The sequence below is a fragment of the Ranitomeya variabilis genome, chromosome 5 (assembly GCF_051348905.1).
Source record: "Ranitomeya variabilis isolate aRanVar5 chromosome 5, aRanVar5.hap1, whole genome shotgun sequence".
Lineage (NCBI taxonomy): Eukaryota > Metazoa > Chordata > Amphibia > Anura > Dendrobatidae > Ranitomeya > Ranitomeya variabilis.
Genome location: NC_135236.1, coordinates 181,936,649 through 181,961,530, shown reverse-complemented (window position 1 = coordinate 181,961,530; position 24,882 = coordinate 181,936,649).

Genomic DNA, 24,882 nt, shown 5'->3' with positions numbered 1-24,882 from the left:
GATGGGGGTGCAGGATGGGAGCACATGACAGGATGGGGCGCAGGATGGGAGCAGCACATGACAGGATGGGAGCAGCACATGACAGAATGGGGGCACACACATGACAGGATGGGGGTGTAGGATGGAGCAGCATATGACAGGATGGGGGCGCAGGATGGGAGCACATGACAGGATGGGGACGAAGGATTGAGCAGCACATGACAGGATGGGGGCGCAGGATGGAGGAGCACATGACAGGATGGGGGCGCAGGATGGAGCAGCACATGACAGGATGGGGCCGCAGGATGGAGGAGCACATGACAGGATGGGGACGCAGGATGGAGCAGCACATGACAGGATGGGGACGCAGGATGGAGCAGCACATGACAGGATGGTGACCATATACCAATATAAATGCTCGCCACCCGGGCGTAGAACGGGTTCAATAGCTAGTTGTATATATATATATATATGGCAAGCATTTTTATTGGCACATTTATACAGTGTCTTCAATAAAATGGCTCTGGAGATTGCGGTAGGTGCATGCGCTGACTCCGGCACCCTTTCATTGAGGCATTCTACTACAATGTCAACATAGTAGTGAGCAAGAGTCGGCCGTTGCCATTATTCCTATGCCTGTGGCTTGTTGACATTGTAGTACATTACTTCAATAAAATGGCGCTGGAGTCAGAGCATGCACATACCGCCAACATAGCAGTGGGCACGTGCCGATCATAACCATAATGTCAATGGCCGACACATGCGCACTGATAATGTTGATGTTGTAGTAGAATTCATCATTAAAATGTCGTCAGAGTCAGTGCGTGCTCATACCACGCTATCTGGCACCATTTTTGTGAAGACACTGCGTCTGCGAATTCGCATATACAGTGTCTTCAATAAAATGATGCCATAAATCAGAGTATGCCCACGTGCTGACTCCGGCGCAATGTTATTGAAGTAATGTAGTAAGGGGATAATGCCGACGGCTGGTACTTGTGCAATGCTATGTTGACGTTGTAGTACAATTCTTCAATAAAATAGTACCAGAGTCAATGTGTGCGCATTACACGATATCTGGTGTCATTTTGTTGAAGACACTGTGTCTGCGAATTCACACATACAGTGTCTTCAATAAAATGGCACCATATTGCAATATGCGCTCTTGCTGACTCCGGTGCCACACTGCGCAGGCGCAGCCCATCCCGGAAGGGCGCATCCACCATTATATATAAGATATACATATTTTTATTACATAATAAAGAGTAACAGTAATAATATTTCTCTCCTAGCAAATGAAATCTGACTACTGCAACCAAAATCAATGTATGTGACATTTGCATCTAATGATTTCTTCAGCTCAGGAAGCAGTAATGGTGTTAAGAATACCTGAACTGTCATCATTCTCTTTTATGCTCTCTTGAACATGAAATAACAGTGCAGCCACGCTATGGAAAAATGACAAACATCAGCGGTATTACTTGTCACCTGCAAGATTATGAAAAGACTAGTTTCCTATGGGAAAGTTATAATGTGGTACAATTCTGTCACGTAAACTATTACAATAAAAGACAATAAAAGATTGATGTCTTCCTGTGAATGTTTTTATATCAAATTTATGCTATTTGGAAGGTAAAGGGAAGATATTAAAATTTAATTTTAATTAAATAAAGCAATTAAATCTAATCCAGGCATCAATTATGCATTCAAGGTAAACATAATCAATTGTATCTAAAAAGAAGGGTTATTCCAGGTACCAAGTCACTTTTTTTTCTGTGTGTTATTTCAACCCAAATCCTCAGAAATAGCCTCATCAGATCTCTTCTGGGTGGTGCATGCATAAAGAACATGTACAACCCCTGGCAAAAATTATGTAATCACCGGACTTGGAGGATGTTCATTCAGTTGTTTATTTTTTATTAAAAAAAGCAGATCACAGACATGGCACAAAACTACAGTCATTTCAAATGACAGCTTTCTGGCTTTAATAAACACTAAAGGAAATCAAGAACAAAAAAATGTGGTAGTCAGTATTTGTTACTTTTTTAGAACAAGCAGAGGGGAAAAATTATGAACACACTCAATTATGTGGGAATAAGTTATGGAATCACCCTCTAAATTTCAATTCCCAAAACTAAAACCTGCATCAAATTAGATCTGCTTGTTATTTTGCATCTAAAAAGGAGTGATCACACCTTGGAGAGCTGTTGTACCAATTGGACTGACATGAATCATGGCTCCTACACGAGAGATGTCAATTGAAACAAAGGAGAGGATTATCAAACTCTTAAAAGAGGGTAAATCATCACGCAATGTTGCAAAAGATGTTGGCTGTTCACAGTCATCTGTGTCTAAAATCAGGACCAAATACAAACAACATGGGAAGGTTGTTAAAGGCAAACATACTGGTAGACCAAGGAAGACATCAAAGCGTCAAGACCGGAAACTTAAAGGAATATGTCTCCAAAACAGGAAATGCACAACAAAACAAATGAGGAACGAATGGGAGGAAACTGGAGTCAACGTCTGTGACCGAACTGTAAGAAACTGCCTAAAGGAAATGGGATTTACATACAGAAAAGCTAAACGAAAGCCATTACTAACACCTAACAGTCATTGATGATATGGGGCTGCATGTCAGGTAAAGGCACTGGGGAGAAGGCTGTCATTACATCTTCAATAAATCCACAAGTTTATGTTGATATTTTGGACACTTTTCTTATCTCATCAATTGAAAGGATGTTTGGGGATGATGAAATAATTTTTCAAGATGATAATGCATCCTGCCATAGAGCAAAGACTGTGCAAACATTCCTTGAAAATAGACACATAAGGTCAATGTCATGGCCTGCAAATAGTCCGGATCTCAATGCAATTGAAAAACTTTAGTGGAAGTCGAAGAAAATGGTCCATGACAAGGCTCCAACCTGCAAAGCTGATCTGGCAACAGCAATCAGAGTAAGTTAGAGCCAGATTGATGAAGAGTACTGTTTGACACTGCAAGCTGTTATAAAAGCCAGAGGTGGTGCAACAAAATACTAGTGTCATGTTGCAGTGTTTTTTTGAGTGTTTGTTTTTCATGAATCCATAATTTTTTCCCACATAATTGAGTGAGTCCATAATTTTTCCCTTCTTTTAAAAAAGTAAACAAATACTGACCACAACATGTTTTGTTCTTGATTTCTTTTAGTGTGTATTAACCCCTTCGTGCCATGCGCCGTACTAGTACGGCGCTGCCGGCACTGCATTAGTGCCAGCCGCAGTACTAGTGCGGCGCATCGATCACCGCGGTCTCGGGTGCGGGTGTCAGCTGTATATGACAGCTGACACCCCGCAGCAATGCCCACGATCGGTGCTATCGCCGATTGCGGGCATTTAACCCCTCTGATGCCGCTGTCAATAGTGACAGTGGCATAGAGGGGGATCGCGCAGGGACGGGGGCTCCCTGCGCTCTCCCACCAGAGCAGCGCGATGAGATCGCGCTGCCCCGGTGACCTGGAAGGAGTCCCCGGATCCAAGATGGCCGCGGGACTCCTTCCGGGTCATTTACTGACCTGGCTTGCCGGCGCCTGCTGAGAGCTGCTGAGAGCAGGCGCCGGCAAGCCTCTGCTCTTGTGTGTGAGATCGGTGATCTGACAGAGTGCTGTGCACACTGTCAGATCACCGATCTGTGATGTCCCCCCCGGGACAAAGTAAAAAAGTTTAAAAAAAAAATGTCCACATGTGTAAAAAAAAAGAAAAAAAAATTCCTAAATAAAGAAAAAAAAATATATATATATTCCCATAAATACATTTCTTTATCTAAATAAAAAAAAAATCACACAATAAAAGTACACATATTTAGTATCTCCGCGTCCGTAACGACCCCACCTGTAAAACTATATCACTAGTTAACCCCTTCAGTGAACACCGTAAAAAAAAAAAAAAAAAAACGAGGCAAAAAACAACGCTTTATTCTCATACCACCAAACAAAAAGTGGAATAACACGTGATCAAAAAGACAGATATAAATAACCATGGTACCGCTGAAAACGACATCTTGTCCCGCAAAAAAAAAGCTGCCACACAGCATCATCAGCAGAAAAATAAAAAAGTTATAGCTCTCAGAATAAAGCGATGCAAAAACAATTATTTTTTTTATATAAAATAGTTTTTATTGTGTAAAAGCGCCAAAACATAAAAAAATTACATAAATGAGGTATCGCTGTAATCGTACTGACCTGAAGAATAAAACTGCTTTATCAATTTTACCACACGTGGAATGGTATAAACGCCCCCCCTAATAGAATTTCAGGAATTGCTAGTTTTTGTTCATTCCGCCTCCCAAAAATCGGAATAAAAAGCGATCAAAAAATGTCATGTGCCCGAAAATGGTACCAATAAAAACGTCAACTCGTCCCGCAAAAAACAAGATGTCACATGACTCTGTGGGCCAAAATATGGATAAATTATAGCTCTCAAAATGTGGTGATGCAAAAACTATTTTTTGCAATAAAAAGCGTCTTTTAGTGTGTGACAGCTGCCAACCATAAAAATCCGCCCAAAAAACGCTATAAAAGTAAATTAAATCCCCCTTCATCACCCCCTTAGTTAGGGAAAAATAATAAAATTTTAAAAAATATATTTATTTCCATTTTCCCGTTAGGCTACTTTCACACTAGCGTCGGTACGGGGCCGTCGCGCTGCGTCGGCCCGACGTACCGACGCATACTGTGCAAGCGCCACACAACGGGGGCAGCGGATGCTGTTTTTCCACGCATCCGCTGCCCCATTGTGAGGTGCGGGGAGGTGGGGGCGGAGATCCAGCCTCGCATGCGCGGTCGGAAATGGTGGACCGTCGGCACAAAAAAAGTTACATGTAACGTTTTTTGCTGCCGGCGGTCCGCCACAACACGACGCAACCTGTTGTGGATTCTGTTTGTGGGCTCCCTCTGGTGGTTACTGCTGGTACTGGGTGACTTTGGTGGGTTGCGGCCTTTGGTTTCCACCTGTCCATCAGTGGCTGGGTGTTTCCTATTTTACCTGGCCTTTCTGTCATTCCCTTGCCGGCTATCAATGTATTCAGATGTGCTCTGTTTGGTTCCTGCCTACCTGCTCCCAGATCTTTCAGGATAAGCTAAGTGCTGATTTTCAGTTGTTTGGTTTTTTGTCCAGCTTGCTTATTATGTCTCTATGCTAGCTGGTAGCTCTAGTGGACTGAGGTTCTCCCCATGTGCCATGAGTTGGCACATGGGTTCTTGTAATCTCAGGATGGTTTTTTTGATTAGGGTTTTTTGCTGACCGCTCAGTCCCCTTTTGTATCGTTCTGCTTTCTAGTTTACAGCGGGCCTCAATTTGCTAAAACTATATATATCATCTCTATGTGTGTGCCTTCCTCTCATTTCACCGTCAATACATGTGGGGGGCAACTATATCTTTTGGGGTTCATTCCTCTGGAGGCAAGTGAGGTCTTTATTTTCTCTGCAGTGCTAGTTAGCTCTTAGGCTGGTGCGTGGCGTCTAGAACCAACGTAGGCACGCTCCCTGGCTATCTCTAGTTGCGTTTGTCAGGCGTAGGGCAGCGGTCAGCCCAGGTTCCATCACCCTAGAGCTCGTCCGTAATATATTTGTACTTTGCTTGTCCTGTGCTATCCCTAGCCATTGGGATTCATGACAGTATAGCCGGCCCACAAAGTGTTAATTGTTTGGGCTGAAGCAGGAGAAAGAGAAGTGTTTAACGGAAATTTTTTTTTTTTTTTTTTCCCTTCAGAGTTTTGCTGCCTAGCCCTTAATTGCTGTCTAGCTGCTTCTTACCTCCTCTTAACCCTTGAATGGCTCTGATCTTAGCTGTTTAACATGGATGTCCAGAGTTTGGCTTCCAGCATGAGTAATCTCGCGGCAAAAGTTCAAAACATACAGGATTTTGTTGTTCACACTCCCATGTCTGAACCTAGAATTCCTATTCCAGAGTTCTTTTCTGGAGATAGATCTACCTTCCTGAATTTCAGGAACAATTGTAAATTGTTTCTTTCTTTAAAATCTCGCTCCTCTGGAGACCCTGCTCAACAGGTCAAGATTGTAATATCTTTCCTGCGGGGCGACCCTCAGAATTGGGCATTTGCATTGGCACCAGGGGATCCTGCATTGCTCAGTGTGGATGCGTTTTTTCTGGCATTGGGATTGCTCTATTGTTGCGGCTGCGACCACAAACGTGGCCGAGCCGACACCTCCACGTCGCCAGACCATGACGACGTGGGCGAGCGTCCCAAAAAGGAACGCAATGTGGACCCACTGGACCACAGAGTAACCTGGACCTACCCAGACCAGGGAACGGTAGCGAGCAGGGTCTGTGGCAGCTGAGCATGTGAACAAGATGTAGATATGCAGAACTAGACTACACCGCACAACTTCAGGTATGAAGAAACAAAGTTTACTTAAATGATAGCACAGTACATAACAAGAACATAATGATGTCAGGATCCCGATTCCACATGTCTAGGAAGGGTACACGACTCAGACGTCAGACAATGGCGGGAGTCATCACGGGTTGATGCAGTCCAGGGTCATCTGGCACAGGCATACTAGGACAGCCAATCTTTCAGGCCTAGGACGTAGCACAGGCTCAGCAGGAGAACATCAGACACCGATCCCAGAATGACGTCATCTCGGGGTGGACCTCAGGACATCAGGAACACAGGCAGAACATCAGGATCACAGGCAGGACATCAGGAACACAGGCAGGACATCAGGAACACAGGCAGGACATCAGGAACACAGGCAGGACATCAGGAACACAGGCAGGACATCAGGAACACAGGCATAGATGGACGTCTGACGATGGCAGGAGTCATCACGGGTTGATGCAGTCCCGGGTCATCTGGCACGGGCATACTAGGACGGCCTCTCTCTCAGGCCTCAGGCGTAGCACAGGCTCAGCTGGAGAACATCAGACACCAGGCAGGTGTCATCACGGGGTGATGCAGTCCAGGGTCATCTGGCACGGGCTTACTAGGACGGCCTCTCTCTCAGGCCTCAGGCGTAGCACAGGCTCAGCAGGAGAACATCAGACACCGATCCAGAAGGACGTCATCTCAGGGTGGACCTCAGGACACAGGCAGGACATCTGGACACAGGCAGGACACATCTGGACACAGACAGAAGATCTGGACGTAGGCAGGACAGCTGGACACAGACAGGACATCTGGACATAGACAGAAGATCTGGACACAGGCAGGACATCTGGGACACTGGCGTGGCAGCCCAGGTCATCGGCTGGGACACTGGCGTGGCAGCCCAGGAATCAGGACATCGGACACCGAAAGGACATCGGGAATACCGGAAAGACATCTGGGACACTGGCGTGGCAGCCCAGGTCATCGGCTGGGACACTGGCGTGGCAGCCCAGGAATCAGGACATCAGACACCGGAGGGACATCAGACACAGGCTGGACACTGGCGTGGCAGCCCAGGTCATCGGCTGGGACACGGAGGGCACAGGACCAGGTAGCGGAGGTAATCAGGTTCATAACTTCGGCCGTCAGGCTCCGGACATCAGACCTAGGAAGGAACTCAAGCGTGATGGTGCTAGCTCCGCTGGACTGGAACTGGGCCAGACAGGGTTAGCACCGCATGGAAGACTGAGCACAGAATAGTAAGCGCTCAGCAAGAACACCGAACTCCATCTTTGAAAGATGAGCCCGGAAAGTTCAGTCACAGGGTGCAGGGTGCCAGACACAATAGGACTTAAGAAACATAACAGAGACAGGTTCAGACAAGATCAGGTACTGGATATTCAGCCTCCAGGATAGGCGGATCTGGGTACTCTGCCCCCAGAACAGGCGGGTAAACAAGACACAAACGGATCTGGATATACGGCCTCCAGGATAGGCGGATCTGGGTACTCGGCCCCCAGAACAGGCGAGAGACAGGCATCAGCTCTCCCAGAACATACTGCAGACAGAACGGGAGCTGGATACCTCACAAGGCAAGACACAGAAACACAATACAATGCTCTGGCCACGCCCAGTAGCAAAGAGGAAGTTTATATAGGAGCTGCTCCTCAGCAATAGGCTGAGGAAGCAACACAGGTGCACACTCAAACCCTGATAAAAGCAGGGTAGGTGTGGCCGCGCGCACCCTAAGCACAAACAGAAACCATTATAGCACTGACAGCACAGGAACTGTGGCTTAGGGCACCTGGCAGCGGCTGCTAGCCTGGACACACGTGAGAAGCCATGCACCAGCTGCAGAGGACCTCGCAAGCCGAGGCTAGCTTCCAAGCGGCAGCCAGGGACCGCACATGCGAGTGGCCATGCAGCAGAGCAAAGTCATCACAGCACATGTACAGCTACGCAGCGGTGGCAGGGAACTGAGCAGCATCCATACAGGTAACAGACAACAGTATCCCTGCACATTAGGGGGAGAGGAGAAAGGGTTAAAGCAGAGAAATGCAAAAGTAACGCCGAAGAAACGAGGTATAAACCCAGCGGCGTTACATCTATGAGGAACCTAACCTGGAGATTCAGGCTGAAAAGGCTTTATTAGCCCTCTCTCAGGGGCATGATGAAGCGGAAATATATTGTCAGAAGTTTCGGAAATGGTCGGTGCTTACTCAGTGGAATGAGTGCGCCCTGGCTGCAAACTTCAGAAATGGTCTTTCTGAGGCCATTAAGGATATTATGGTGGGGTTCCCTACGCCTTTTTTTTTTTTTTTTTTGCACCTGTCTTTAGTCCGTGTCTCTCACCCTGCCACATGCAGCCCCTTTAAGGGTAAAATAAAAATTTCATAAATCTACCCATGCTGGTTTATCAACAATCTTCCTGTCGGGTATCCATGGCAGTGTGTATGGTACACCTTCTGGCATAGGGCGCATGTTAGGAGTTGCAGGGTCAGCCGCCGTTGAGTGGGGGCGCCAATCTCGTATTTGTGTGTAGGGTGCCAACCTCCGCTGGCAGGCAGTGGCATGTAGTACCCCAGATAGGGTTCATGCTAGAGAGCACGGTTGTGTGATTTATGTGTATATCTGTTGTAGTTGTTTCATGGTTTTAGCTTGTTCAATAAAGGTATATGTTTTATCTACTCTACAAACTAAGGATTTAGGTTATTTGCTGTAGTGAAATTTGGTTACTAACCTATGCTGTAGCATCAGCACTTGTTTTCTTGGGGTTCCCTATGCCTACAGGTCTGAATGAGTCTATGGCTATGGCCATTCAGATTGATCGGCGTTTACGGGAGCGCAAACCCGTGCACCAGTTGGCGGTGTCTTCTGAACAGGCACCTGAGACTATGCAATGTGATAGAATTCAGTCCAGAAGTGAACGGCAAAATTATAGGCGGAAAAATGGATTGTGTTTCTATTGCGGTGATTCAGCTCATGTTATATCAGCATGCTCTAAACGCACAAAAAGGGTTGATAAATCTTTTGCCATTGGTACTCTGCAGCCTAAGTTCATTTTGTCTGTGACTCTGATTTTTTCACTGTCTTCCATTTCCGTCGATGCCTATGTGGATTCGGGCGCTGTCCTGAGTCTTATGGATTGGTCATTTGCTAAACGCTGCGGTTTTAGTCTGGAACCTCTGGAAGTTCCTATTCCTCTGAAGGGAATTGACTCTACACCATTGGCTATGAATAAACCGCAGTATTGGACACAAGTGACCATGCGCATGACTCCCGTTCATCAGGAGGTGATTCGCTTCCTTGTACTTTATAATTTACATGATGTACTAGTGCTTGGTCTGCCATGGTTACAAACTCATAATCCTGTCCTGGACTGGAAAACAATGTCTGTGTTAAGCTGGGGATGTCAGGGGGTTCATGATGATGCACCTCCGATTTCAATCGCTTCATCTACTCCTTCTGAGATCCCTGCGTTTTTGTCTGACTATAGGGATGTTTTTGAGGAGCCTAAGCTCAATTCGCTCCCTCCGCATAGAGATTGTGACTGTGCTATAGAATTGATTCCTGGCAGTAAGTTCCCTAAGGGTCGTTTATTTAATCTGTCACTGCCAGAGCATACTGCTATGCGGAATTATATTAAGGAGTCCTTGGAAAAGGGACATATTCGTCCATCTTCGTCCCCTCTGGGAGCAGGTTTTTTTTTTGTGGCAAAAAAAGATGGTTCCCTGAGGCCTTGTATAGATTATCGCCTTCTGAATAAGATTACAGTCAAGTATCAGTATCCATTGCCATTATTGGCTGATTTGTTTGCTCGCATTAAGGGGGCTAGGTGGTTCACTAAGATAGATCTTCGCGGTGCGTATAATCTGGTGCGGATAAAACAGGGTGATGAGTGGAAAACCGCATTTAATACGCCTGAGGGCCATTTTGAGTATTTGGTAATGCCTTTTGGACTCTCCAATGCTCCGTCAGTCTTTCAGTCCTTTATGCACAATATTTTCCGTGAATATCTGGATAAGTTTATGATTGTGTATTTGGATGATATTTTGGTGTTTTCTGATGACTGGGAGTCTCATGTTCTACAGGTCAGGAAGGTGTTTCAGGTTCTGCGGGCCAATTCTCTGTTTGTGAAGGGCTCAAAGTGTCTCTTCGGAGTCCAGAAAATTTCTTTTTTGGGGTACATTTTTTCTCCTTCTACTATTGAGATGGATCCCGTCAAGGTTCAGGCGATTTGTGACTGGACACAACCTACATCTGTTAACAGCCTTCAGAGGTTCTTGGGGTTTGCTAATTTTTATCGTCGGTTCATTGCTAATTTTTCCAGTATTGTTAAACCTTTGACTGATTTGACTAAAAAGGGTGCTGATGTTGCTGATTGGTCTCCTGCGGCCGTGGAGGCCTTTCAGGAACTTAAGCGCCGGTTTTCTTCTGCTCCTGTGTTGTGTCGACCAGATGTTTCACTTCCTTTTCAGGTTGAGGTTGATGCTTCCGAGATTGGAGCGGGGGCGGTTTTGTCACAGAGAAGTTCTAATGGCTCGGTGATGAAGCCATGTGCATTCTTCTCTAGAAAATTCTCGCCCGCCGAGCGCAATTATGATGTGGGTAATCGGGAGCTTTTGGCCATGAAGTGGGCATTTGAGGAGTGGCGTCATTGGCTTGGGGGTGCTAAACATCGTGTGGTGGTCTTGACTGATTACAAGAATCTCATTTACCTTGAGTCTGCCAGGCGTTTGAATCCTAGACAGGCTCGTTGGTCGTTGTTTTTTTCTCGTTTCAATTTCGTGGTTTCATACCTGCCAGGTTCAAAGAATGTGAAGGCAGATGCTCTTTCCAGGAGTTTTGTGCCTGACTCTCCTGGAGACTCTGGGCCTACTGGTATCCTTAGGGATGGGGTAATATTGTCCGCCGTATCCCCAGACTTGCGACGTGCATTGCAGGAGTTTCAGGTGGATAAACCGGATCGTTGTCCACCAGAAAGACTGTTTGTTCCGGATGATTGGACCAGTAGAGTCATCTCCGAGGTCCATTCTTCTGTGTTGGCTGGTCATCCTGGAATATTTGGTACTAGAGACTTGGTGGCCAGGTCTTTTTGGTGGCCTTCCTTGTCTAGGGATGTGCGTACCTTTGTGCAGTCTTGTGAAGTGTGTGCTCGAGCTAAGCCTTGCTGTTCTCGGGCCAGTGGGTTGTTGTTATCCTTGCCCATCCCGAAGAGGCTTTGGACGCACATTTCCATGGATTTTATTTCTGATCTCCCGGTTTCACAGAAAATGTCCGTTATCTGGGTTGTGTGTGACCGCTTTTCTAAGATGGTTCATTTGGTGCCCTTGCCTGGGTTGCCTTCCTCCTCTGAGTTGGTCCCTTTATTTTTTCAGAACGTGGTTCGTTTGCATGGGATTCCGGAGAATATCGTTTCTGACAGGGGATCCCAGTTTGTGTCTAGATTTTGGCGGACGTTTTGTGCCAAGATGGGCATTGATTTGTCTTTCTCGTCTGCATTCCATCCTCAGACGAATGGCCAGACGGAGCGAACTAATCAGACCTTGGAAACTTATTTGAGGTGTTTTGTTTCTGCTGATCAAGATGACTGGGTTGCTTTTTTGCCACTGGCCGAATTTGCTCTTAATAATCGGGCTAGTTCTGCCACGTTGGTCTCTCCTTTTTTTTGTAATTCGGGGTTTCATCCTCGTTTTTCCTCTGGTCAGGTGGAGCCTTTGGATTGTCCTGGAGTGGACGTGGTGGTGGACAGGCTACATCAGATTTGGAATCAGGTGGTGGACAATTTGAAGTTATCTCAGGAGAAGACTCAGCAGTTTGCTAATCGCCGTCGCCGCGTGGGTCCCCGACTTCTTGTTGGGGATTTGGTGTGGTTGTCTTCTCGTTTTGTCCCTATGAGGGTCTCTTCACCTAAGTTCAAGCCTCGGTTCATCGGTCCTTATAGGATCTCGGAGATTCTTAACCCTGTATCTTTTCGTTTGGATCTCCCAGCATCGTTTGCTATTCATAATGTGTTCCATCGGTCGTTGTTGCGGAGGTATGAGGTGCCCGTCGTTCCTTCGGTTGAGCCTCCTGCTCCGGTGCTGGTGGAGGGAGAATTGGAGTATGTTGTTGAGAAGATCTTGGATTCTCGTGTTTCCAGACGCAAACTCCAGTATTTGGTTAAGTGGAAGGGTTATGGTCAGGAGGATAATTCCTGGGTGGTCGCCTCCGATGTTCATGCGACTGATTTGGTCCGCGCCTTCCATAGAGCTCACCCTGATCGCCCTGGGGGTTCTCGTGAGGGTTCGGTGACCCCTCCTCAAGGGGGGGGTACTGTTGTGGATTCTGTTTGTGGGCTCCCTCTGGTGGTTACTGCTGGTACTGGGTGACTTTGGTGGGTTGCGGCCTTTGGTTTCCACCTGTCCATCAGTGGCTGGGTGTTTCCTATTTTACCTGGCCTTTCTGTCATTCCCTTGCCGGCTATCAATGTATTCAGATGTGCTCTGTTTGGTTCCTGCCTACCTGCTCCCAGATCTTTCAGGATAAGCTAAGTGCTGATTTTCAGTTGTTTGGTTTTTTGTCCAGCTTGCTTATTATGTCTCTATGCTAGCTGGTAGCTCTAGTGGACTGAGGTTCTCCCCATGTGCCATGAGTTGGCACATGGGTTCTTGTAATCTCAGGATGGTTTTTTTGATTAGGGTTTTTTGCTGACCGCTCAGTCCCCTTTTGTATCGTTCTGCTTTCTAGTTTACAGCAGGCCTCAATTTGCTAAAACTATATATATCATCTCTATGTGTGTGCCTTCCTCTCATTTCACCGTCAATACATGTGGGGGGCAACTATATCTTTTGGGGTTCATTCCTCTGGAGGCAAGTGAGGTCTTTATTTTCTCTGCAGTGCTAGTTAGCTCTTAGGCTGGTGCGTGGCGTCTAGAACCAACGTAGGCACGCTCCCTGGCTATCTCTAGTTGCGTTTGTCAGGCGTAGGGCAGCGGTCAGCCCAGGTTCCATCACCCTAGAGCTCGTCCGTAATATATTTGTACTTTGCTTGTCCTGTGCTATCCCTAGCCATTGGGATTCATGACAGCAACCATCGCACGACGGTTGCGACGTGTGTCAATACGTCGCAATGCGTCGCTAATGTTAGTCTATGGGGAAAAAATGCATCCTGCAGATGACTTTGCAGGATGCGTTTTTTCGCCAAAACGACGCATTGCGACATATGCAAAAAAACGCTAGTGTGAAAGTAGCGCTAGGGTTAGGACTAGGGTTAGGGCTAGGGTTAGGGTTGGGGTTAGGGCTGGGGTTAGGGTTGGGGTTAGGGTTTCAGTTAGAATTGGGGAGTTTTCACTGTTTAGGCACATCAGGGGCTCTCCAAACGCGACATGGCATCCGATCTCAATTCCAGCCAATTCTGCTTTGAAAAACTAAAACAGTGCTCCTTCCCTTCCGAGTTCTCCTGTGCGCGCAAACAGTGGTTCCCCCCAACATATGGGGTATCAGCGTTCTCAGGACAAGTTGTACAACAACTTTTGCGGTCCAATTTGTCCTGTTACCCTTGGGAAAATAAAAACGTGGGGGCTAAAATATCAGTTACGTGGAAAAAAAAATATTTTTTTATTTTCACGGCTCTGCGTGATAAACTGTAGTGAAACACTTGTTGGTTCAAAGTTCTCACAACACATCTAGATAAGTTCCCTTGGGGGTCTAGTTTCCAATATGGGGTCACTTGTGGGGGGTTTCTACTGTTTAGGTACATCAGGGGCTCTGCAAATGCAACATGACACCTGCAGACCAATCCATCTAAGTCTGCAATTCAAACGGCGCTCCTTCCCTTCCGAGCTCTGCCGTGCGCCCAAACAGTGGTTCCCCCCCATATATGGGGTATAAGCGTACTCAGGACAAATTGGACAATAACTTTTGTGGTCCAATTTCTCCTGTTACCCTTGGGAAAATAAAAATGTGGGGGCTAAAATATCATTTTCGTGGAAAAAAAAATATTTTTTATTTTCGCGGCTCTGCGTTATAAACTGTAGTGAAACACTTGTTTGGTTCAAAGTTCTCACATCACATCTAGATAAGTTCCGTGGGGGGTCTAGTTTCCAATATGGGGTCACTTGTGGGGGGTTTCTACTGTTTAGGTACATCAGGGGCTCTGCAAATGCAACATGACACCTGCAGACCAATCCATCTAAGTCTGCAATTCAAACGGCGCTCCTTCCCTTCCGAGCTCTGCCGTGCGCCCAAACAGTGGTTCCCCCCCATATATGGGGTATAAGCGTACTCAGGACAAATTGGACAATAACTTTTGTGGTCCAATTTCTCCTGTTACCCTTGGGAAAATAAAAATGTGGGGGCTAAAATATCATTTTCGTGGAAAAAAAAATATTTTTTATTTTCGCGGCTCTGCGTTATAAACTGTAGTGAAACACTTGTTTGGTTCAAAGTTCTCACATCACATCTAGATAAGTTCTGTGGGGGGTCTAGTTTCCAATATGGGGTCACTTGTGGGGGGTTTCTACTGTTTAGGTACATCAGGGGCTCTGCAAATGCAATATGACACCTGCAGACCAATCCATCTAAGTTTGCAATTCAAACGGCGCTCCTTCCCTTCCGAGCTCTGCCGTGCACCCAAACAGTGGTTCCCCCCCATATATGGGGTATCAGCGTACTCAGGACAAATTGCACAATAACTTTTGTGGTCCAATTTCTCCTGTTACCCTTGGGAAAAAAAAAATTGCGGGCTAAAACATCATTTTGTGGAAAGAAAAAATGATTTTTTAATTTTCACAGCGCTACATTCTAAACTTTAGTGAAACAATTGGGGGTTAACAGTGCTCACCACACATCTAGATAAGTTCCTTAGGGGGTCTTCTTTCCAAAATGGTGTCACTTGTGGGGGTTTCCACTGTTTAGGCACGTCAGGGGCTCTCCAAACACGACATGGGTTCCGATCTCAATTCCAGCCAATTTTGCATTGAAAAGTCAAATGGCGTTCCTTCCCTTCCGAGCTCTGCCATGCGCCCAAACAGTGGTTTATCCCCATATATGAAGTATCAGCGTACTCAGGACAAATTGCACAACAACTTTTGGGGTCCAATTTATCCTGTTACCCTTGGGAAAATAAAAAATTTGGGGCAAAAGATCATTTTTTGTGAAAATTAATATGAATTTTTTTTTAACGGCTCTACATTATAAACTTCTGTGAAGCACTTGGAGGTTCAAAGTGCTCACCACACATCTAGATTAGTTCCTTAGAGGGTCTACTTTCCAAAATGGTGTCACTTGTGGGGGTTTCCACTGTTTAGGCACGTCAGGGGCTCTCCAAACACGACATGGGTTCCGATCTCAATTCCAGCCAATTTTGCATTGAAAAGTCAAATGGCGCTCCTTCCCTTCCGAGCTCTGCCATGCGCCCAAACAGTGGTTTATCCCCATATATGAAGTATCAGCGTACTCAGGACAAATTGCACAACAACTGTTGGGGTCCAATTTATCCTGTTACCCTTGGGAAAATAAAAAATTTGGGGCAAAAGATCATTTTTTGTGAAAATTAATATGAATTTTTTTTTACGGCTCTACATTATAAACTTCTGTGAAGCACTTGGAGGTTCAAAGTGCTCACCACACATCTAGATTAGTTCCTTAGAGGGTCTACTTTCCAAAATGGTGTCACTTGTGGGGGTTTCCACTGTTTAGGCACGTCAGGGGCTCTCCAATCGCGACATGGGTTCCGATCTCAATTCCAGCAAATCTTGCATTGAAAAGTCAAATGGCGCTCCTTCCCTTCCGAGCTCTGCCATGTGCCCAATCAATGGTTTACCCCAACATGTGGGGTACCGGCGTACTCAGGACAAATTGTACAACGACTTTTTTGGTCCAATTTCTCCTGTTACCCTTGGTAAAATAAAACAAATTGGATCTGAAGTAAAAATTTTGTGAAAAAAAAGTTAAATGTTCAATTTTTTTTAAACATTCCAAAAATTCCTGTGAAGCACCTGAAGGGTTAATAAACTTTTTGAATGTGGTTTTGAGTACCTTGAGGGGTGCAGTTTTTAGAATGGTGTCACTTTTGGGCATTTTCTGTCATATAGACCCCTCAAAGTCACTTCAAGTGTGAGGTGGTCCGTAAAAAAAATGGTTTTGCAAATTTTGTTGCAAAAATGAGAAATCGCTGGTCAACTTTTAACCCTTATAACTCCCTAACAAAAAAAAATTATGTTTCCAAAATTGTGCTGATGTAAAGCAGACATGTGGGAAATGTTGTTTATTAACTATATTATGAGATATAACTCTCTAATTTAAGGGCATAAAAACTAAAAGTTTGAAAATTGCTAAATTTTCATAATTTTTGACAAATTTTTGTTTTTTTCACAAATAAATGAAAGTCATATCGAAGAAGTTTTACCACTATCATGAAGTACAATATGTCACAAGAAAACAGTGTCAGAATCGCCAGGATCCGTTGAAGCGTTTTAGAGTTATTACCTCATAAAGTGACAGTGGTCAGAATTCTAAAAATTGGCCCTGTCACTTAGGTGAAAACAGGCTTCGGGGTGAAGGGGTTAAAGCAAGAAAGTTGTGATTTGAAATGACTGTAGTTTTTTTTCATGTCTTTGACCTGCTTTTTTTATAAAAAAAATAAACAACTGAATGAACATCCTCCAAGGCCGGTGATTCCATAATTTTTGCCAGTGGTTGTATTATATCAGAAAAACTAACAAAAAAACAGCACTCATCCAATCCTTCTTTCAAGATTAGGTTAACTGTTATGATCCGGTGACCTTGGAGCCGCATGAAACTTTCTCTGGAGTAGGTGGAAACTATACTGACCGCAGATCCTGAACTAACACCACAACTAGAAGTAGCCGTGGGGTGTGCCTAACAAACCCTAGACACCTCGACACAGCCGGAGGACTAAATACCCCTATAGATGGAAATAGGAATACTACCTTGCCTCAGAGCAGAACCCCAAAGGATAGGCAGCCCCCACAAATATTGACTGTGAGTAGGAGAAGAAAAGACACACGCAGGCAGAAAACAAGATTTAGCAAAAGAGGCCACTCTAGCTAAATAGGAAAGGATAGGACAGAATACTAGGCGGTCAGTAAGAAAACACAAAAGAATAGCACTGAATCATGAAGCACACAGCATGTGTGCCATAGAAAAAAAAACCAGACACTTATCTTTGCTGATTTGGCAGTAAGGCAGGAGGAACCAGGCAGAGGTCCAACACCTCCCAACAACAATTGACAACTGGTAAGGACTAATGGATCCTGCACACCTAAATACCCCAGTCAGAACTGCAATCAGCAGAAACACCTGACCAGGACTGCAACTCAGGGACAACTGCATTACCACCTACCACCACCGGAGGGAACCCAAAAGCAGAATTCACAACAGTACCCCCCCTTGAGCAGGGGTCACCAAACCCTCACCAGCGCCCCCAGGCCAATCAGGACGAGCCAGATGAAAGGCACGGACCAAATCAGCAGCATGGACATCAGAAGCAAAAACCCAAGAATTATCCTCCTGGCCATAACCCTTCCATTTGACAAGATACTGAAGCCTCCGCCTCGAAAAACGAGAATCCAAAATCTTCTCAACCACATACTCCAACTCCCCATCAACCAACACAGGGGCCGGAGGATCAACAGAGGGAACAACGGGCACCACATATTTCCGCAATAAAGATCTATGGAAGACATTATGGATAGCAAAAGAGGCCGGAAGCGCCAATCGAAAAGACACCGGATTAATAATCCCAGAAATCCTATAAGGACCAATAAACCGAGGCTTAAACTTAGGGGAAGAAACCTTCATAGGAACATGACGGAAAGACAACCAAACCAGATCCCCAACCCGAAGCCGGGAACCAACACACCGACGACGGTTAGCAAAACGTTGAGCCTCCTCCTGAGACAACACCAAATTGTCCACCACATGAGCCCAAATCTGCTGCAACCTGTCAACCACAGAATCCACACCAGGACAGTCAGAAGGCTCAACCTGCCCAGAAGAAAAACGAGGATGAAAACCAAAATTACAAAAGAAAGGCGAAACCAGAGTAGCTGAACTAGCCCGATTATTAAGGGCAAACTCGGCCAATGGCAAAAAGGCCACCCAATCATCCTGATCAGCAGACACAAAGCATCTCAAATAGGTCTCCAAGGTCTGATTAGTTTGCTCGGTCTGGCCATTTGTCTGAGGATGAAATGCAGAAGAAAAAGACAAATCAATGCCCAGCCTAGCACAAAAGACCCGCCAAAACCTAGAAACAAACTGGGAACCTCTGTCGGACACAATATTCTCCGGAATACCATGCAAACGAACCACATGCTGAAAAAACAACGGAACCAAATCTGAAGAGGAAGGCAATTAAGGCAAAGGCACCAAATGAACCATCTTAGAAAACCGGTCACAAACAACCCAGATAACAGACATCCTCTGGGAAATCAGAAGATCAGAAATAAAATCCATAGAAATATGCGTCCAGGGCCTCTCAGGGACCGGCAATGGCAAAAGTAACCCACTAGCACGGGAACACCAAGGCTTGGCCTGCGCACAAGTCCCACAGGACTGCATAAAAGAACGCACATCACGCGACAAGGAAGGCCACCAAAAGGACCTACCAACCAAATCTCTGGTACCAAAAATACCAGGATGACCAGCCAACACGGAACAGTGAACCTCAGAAATCACTCTACTAGTCCATCTGTCAGGAACAAACAATTTCCCCACAGGACAGCGGTCCGGTCTGTCAGCCTGAAATTCCTGAAGAACCCGCTGTAAATCAGGGGAAATGGCAGAAAGGACCACCCCTTCTTTCAGAATGCCAACTGGTTCAAGGACCTCAGGAGAATCGGCAAAAAACTCCTAGAAAGGGCATCAGCCTTAATATTCTTAGAACCCGGAAGATACGAAACCACAAAATCAAAACGGGAAAAAAACAAGGACCATCGAGCCTGTCTAAGACTCAGCCGTTTGGCAGACTCGAGGTAAATCAGATTCTTATGATCAGTCAGGACCACAATACGATGCTTAGCTCCCTCAAGCCAATGTCGCCACTCCTCAAACGCCCACTTCATAGCCAACAACTCCCGATTGCCGACATCATAATTGCGTTCAGCAGGTGAAAACTTGCGGGAGAAGAAGGCACACGGTTTCATCAAGGAACCCACAGAATCCCTCTGAAACAAAACGGCCCCTGCCCCAATCTCAGAGGCGTCAATCTCAACCTGAAACGGAAGGGAAACATCCGGTTGGCGCAACACCGGAGCAGAAGTAAATCAGCGTTTAAGCTCCTGAAAGGCAGAGACAGCCGCAGAGGACCAATTCGCCACATCAGCGCCTTTCTTCGTCAAATCGGTCAAGGGTTTAACCACGCTGGAGAAATTAGCAATGAAACGGCGATAAAAATTTGCAAAACCCAAAAATTTCTGAAGGCTCTTCACAGATGTGGGTTGAATCCAATCATAAATGGCCTGAACCTTAACCGGATCCATCTCCATAGATGAGGGAGGAAAAATGAAGCCCAAAAAAGAAACCTTCTGCACCCCAAAGAGGCACTTAGACCCCTTCACAAACAAAGCATTGTCACGAAGGATCTTAAATACCATCCTGACATGTTCCACATGAGACTCCCAATCATCAGAAAAAATCAAAATATCGTCCAAATATACAATCAAGAATTTATCAATATAATTCCGGAAGATATCATGCATGAAAGATTGAAAAACAGATGGAGCATTAGTGAGCCCGAACGGCATCACAAGGTATTCAAAATGGCCTTCGGGCGTATTAAACGCAGTTTTCCATTCATCACCCTGTTTAATACGAACAAGATTATATGCCCCCCGAAGGTCAATCTTAGTAAACCAACTAGCCCCCTTAATCCTAGCAAACAAATCAGAAAGCAAAGGTAAAGGGTATTGAAACTTGACCGTGATCTTATTCAAGAGGCGATAATCAATACAAGGTCTCAAGGAGCCATCCTTCTTAGCAACAAAAAAAAATCCCGCTCCCAACGGTGAAGAAGATGGCCGAATATGCCCTTTCTCCAAAGACTCCTTAACATAACTCCGCATGGCGGTATGTTCAGGCACAGACGGGTTGAAAAGTCGGCCCTTAGGAAACTTACTGCCTGGAATCAAGTCAATAGCACAATCACAGTCCCTGTGCGGTGGAAGGGAACTGGACTTGGGCTCATCGAATATATCCTGAAAATCAGACAAAAACTCTGGAATTTCAGAAGAGGAAGAAGAGGAGATTGACATCAAAGGAACATCATTATAAACCCCCTGACAACCCAAAATTAGTCACAGACATAGACTTCCAATCCAACACAGGATTATGTACTAGCAACCACAGGAAACCAAGCATGATAACATCATGCAAATTATGCAACACCAGAAATCGACAATCTTCCTGATGGGCTGGCACCATGTGCATGGTCACCTGTGTCCAAAACTGAGGCTTATTTTTAGCCAAAGGTGTAGCATCAATCCCCCTTAAAGGAATAGGGTTCTGCAAAGGCTGCAAGGGAAAACCACAACGCCTGGCAAACTCAAAATCCATTAAGTTCAAGGCGGCGCCTGAATCCACAAACGCCATGACAGAAAATGATGACAATGAGCAGATCAAGGACACCGATAACAGAAATTTAGGTTGTACAGTACTAATGGTAAATGATCTAGCGATCCTTTTTGTCCGCTTAGGGCAGACTGAAATGACATGAGAAGCGTCGCCACAATAATAACACATCCTATTCTGACGTCTGAGTCCTTGTCGTTCTGTCCTAGACAGAATACTATCACACTGCATTGGCTCAGGAATTGGCTCTGAGGACGACGCCACAGCGTTCTACGTTCCCGCAAACGCCGATCAATCTGAATGGCCAGAGACATAGAATCACTCAGACCGGAAGGCGTGGGAAACCCCACCATAACATCTTTAATGGATTCAGAAAGACCCTTTCTGAAAATTGCCGCCAAAGCATCATCATTCCATTTAGTCAACACAGACCATTTTCTGAATTTCTGACAATACAATTCTGCCCCCTCTTGACCCTGAGACAGGGCCAACAAGGTCTTCTCCGCTTGATCCACAGAATTCGGTTCATCATATAATAATCCTAAAGCCTGAAAAAAGGAGTCTACATTAAGCAAAGCAGGATCCCCAGATTCCAGGGAAAATGCCCAATCCTGTGGGTCACCACGCAGCAGGGAGATGACGATTTTAACCTGCTGAATGGAATCACCGGAGGATCGAGGTCTCAAAGCAAAAAACAGTTTACAATTGTTTTTAAAACTCAAAAATTTGGACCTGTCACCAAAAAACAAATCAGGAGCAGGAATCTTCGGTTCTAAAACAGGAGTCTGAACAATATAATCAGAAATACCCTGTACCCTAGCAGCAAGGTGGTCTACACGAGAAGCTAATTCCTGAACATCCATGCTAGCACAAGACTCCTCAGCCACCCATAAATAAAGAGGGAAAAAAAGACAAAACAGACTGCAGAAAAAAAAATGGCTCAACACCTTTCTTCCCTTCTTCTGAGATGCATTTAGCTCATTATTGGCCAGTTGTACTGTTATGATCCGGTAACCTTGGAGCCGCATGAAACTTTCTCTGGAGTAGGTGGAAACTATACTGACCGCAGATCCTGAACTAACACCGCAACTAGAAGTAGCCGTGGGGTGTGCCTAACAAACCCTAGACACCTCGACACAGCCGGAGGACTAAATACCCCTATAGATGGAAATAGGAATACTACCTTGCCTCAGAGCAGAACCCCAAAGGATAGGCAGCCCCCACAAATATTGACTGTGAGTAGGAGAAGAAAAGACACACGCAGGCAGAAAACAAGATTTAGCAAAAGAGGCCACTCTAGCTAAATAGGAAAGGATAGGACAGAATACTAGGCGGTCAGTATTAAAATCCTTCAAAAAATATCCACAGCAGATAATACAAAAAATTCCACAATCTAACTAAAGACGTGGAATGAATATCTGCAACCCTAGAGAATCCAACAAGACTGAGAAAATACTGACACAATCTAAGCTGGACAAGAAAACACAAAAGAATAGCACTGAATCATGAAGCACACAGCATGTGTGCCATAGAAAAAAAAACAGACACTTATCTTTGCTGATTTGGCAGTAAGGCAGGAGGAACCAGGCAGAGGTCCAACACCTCCCAACAACAATTGACAACTGGCAAGGACTAATGGATCCTGCACACCTAAATACCCCAGTCAGAACTGCAATCAGCAGAAACACCTGACCAGGACTGCAACTCAGGGACAACTGCATTACCACCTACCACCACCGGAGGGAACCCAAAAGCAGAATTCACAACAGTTAACCACATCTTGAAAGAAGGATCGGGTAAGTGCTGTTTTTCTTGTTAGTTTTTCCAATATAATCAATTGCATTATACCATAAATATAAACATTTCCGTTAGTTAGATAATTTTAATGGATTTGTCTGTAGAGATGTGTAAGTGTTTAGGTGCTCGTTGCTCGAACCGAGCAATTCCTAATACCCGCATACTCATTTCGAGTAACGAGTATAATGGGAGACAGTGGAACCCTACAAACAAGTTTGAAGGGGCAGTCAAAATGTTCAAATGGATGGGAAAAGTGCTGAATGAAAAGAGATCAGCATGGTGAAGACTTCTGGAAGCATCTGCTGTCACACTTTTACTCCACTTTAAGGAGTGACAATAAAGCATTCCAAATAGAGGAGAAACTGCATTTTACAGGAGAGAAAAAAGGTTAACAAACACTTTTTCCTGTATAATGACTCATATATAAGGCAAAATTTAGGAAGAAATTTAAATAAATTTGAATTTAAGTGAACGTAAATTGATTTTTTTTTATTTAAAAATTGGAAAACTTCGTGCAATTTATGAAGGTTGCAAGAACTGCCAAAAATTAGGGACTCAAATACACCCTGTATTAGACATAAAGGAGGGCATTATACACAGTCTGTTCAAATTTTTAAGTATTGGTACTCCTAGACTCATAAAGTCTATACACTTTTGAGGGTTATATACCAGGGAAATGTACTCCAGACCGCGGAATAGTCTATGGGTGAGCAGTATAATACAGATAGGGGTTAGTGATGAGCGAATATACTCGTTACTCGATTCCAGAATAAGTACATGTGGGGGTTGCCTGGTTGCTAGGGAATCCCCACATGTACTTATGCTGGCTAACAGATGTAAATCATTCAGCTGCGGCAATAAAAACTAAATCTCCGCACTAAAAAATACTCGGAGGACCCCTGAGCGTGCTCTAGAATTCTCGAGTAACGAGTATATTCGCTCAGGGGTATGTGCACAAGTTGAGTTAAATATCTGCACTATTTCTTCATCTCTTGGCAGGAAAAAAGCAGCTGAAAAAACATGCATTTTTATTGCTTTTTTGTTGATTTGAGTAAAGTCAATAGTTACAGTCCATAGGTGAGCAATATAATACTGATACATTTTTAACGAGTTTTTTGAGGCTTATATAGCAACTAAATCTACCCAAGAACATGTAAAAGTCTATTGATGAGCAATGTATTATACCGATCAATTTTTTAACAAATTTTATGAGGCTTATATACCACCAAAATCTACCCAAGAATATGTAAAAATCTATGGATGAGCAATATAATACTGATACATTTTTTAACAAGTTTTTGGAGGCTTATGTAGCAGTGAACTGTACCTAAGAAGATGTAATACCCTATGGATGAACAATATAATACCAATAAATTTTTGATCAAGTTTCTTGAGGGTTATATACAACCGAAATGTACTCCAGACCACGGAATAGTATGTGCACACGTTAAGTAAAATTTTTACATCATTTCTGCATCTCTTGGAAGGAAAAACGCAGTTTCAAAAATGCATTTTTTTGCTGCATTTTTTATTGATTTAAGTGAAGTCAATAGTAATAGTCAATAGTCTATAGGTGAGCAATATAATACCGATACATTTTTGAACACTTTTTTTAGGCTTATATAGCAACGAACTGTACCCAAGAAGTGACCAGAAGTCACCCTATGGGTGGCCAATAAAATATCGATAAGTTTTGAACAAGTTTTTTGAGGGTGATATACCAACTAAATGAACTCCAGACCACAGGATAGTATATGGATGAGCAATATAATACCATTGAAAAGTACGTGCATAAGTTGAGTAAAATTTCTGCACTATTTCTGTATCTTTTGCCAGGAAAAGCGCAGCTGCAAAAACGCACATTTTTGCTGCATTTTTTATTTATTTGAGAGAAATCAATAGTGATAGTCTATAGACGATAGGTGAGCAATATAAAACCAATACATTTTTTAACAAGTTTTTTGAGGCTTGTATAGCAACTGTATAGTTTTGTAGATCACAGGAAGTATACTCCAGACCACGTAATACTGTATGGGTGACAAATTTAAGCCTGCAGAATTTTGAACTACATTTTTGGAGTGTTATATTTGAAAAAAATTAATACAGAACACAGAATAGTGCATGGGTAAGGAATTTAGCCCAGTGAAAAGTTTTAATGATTTT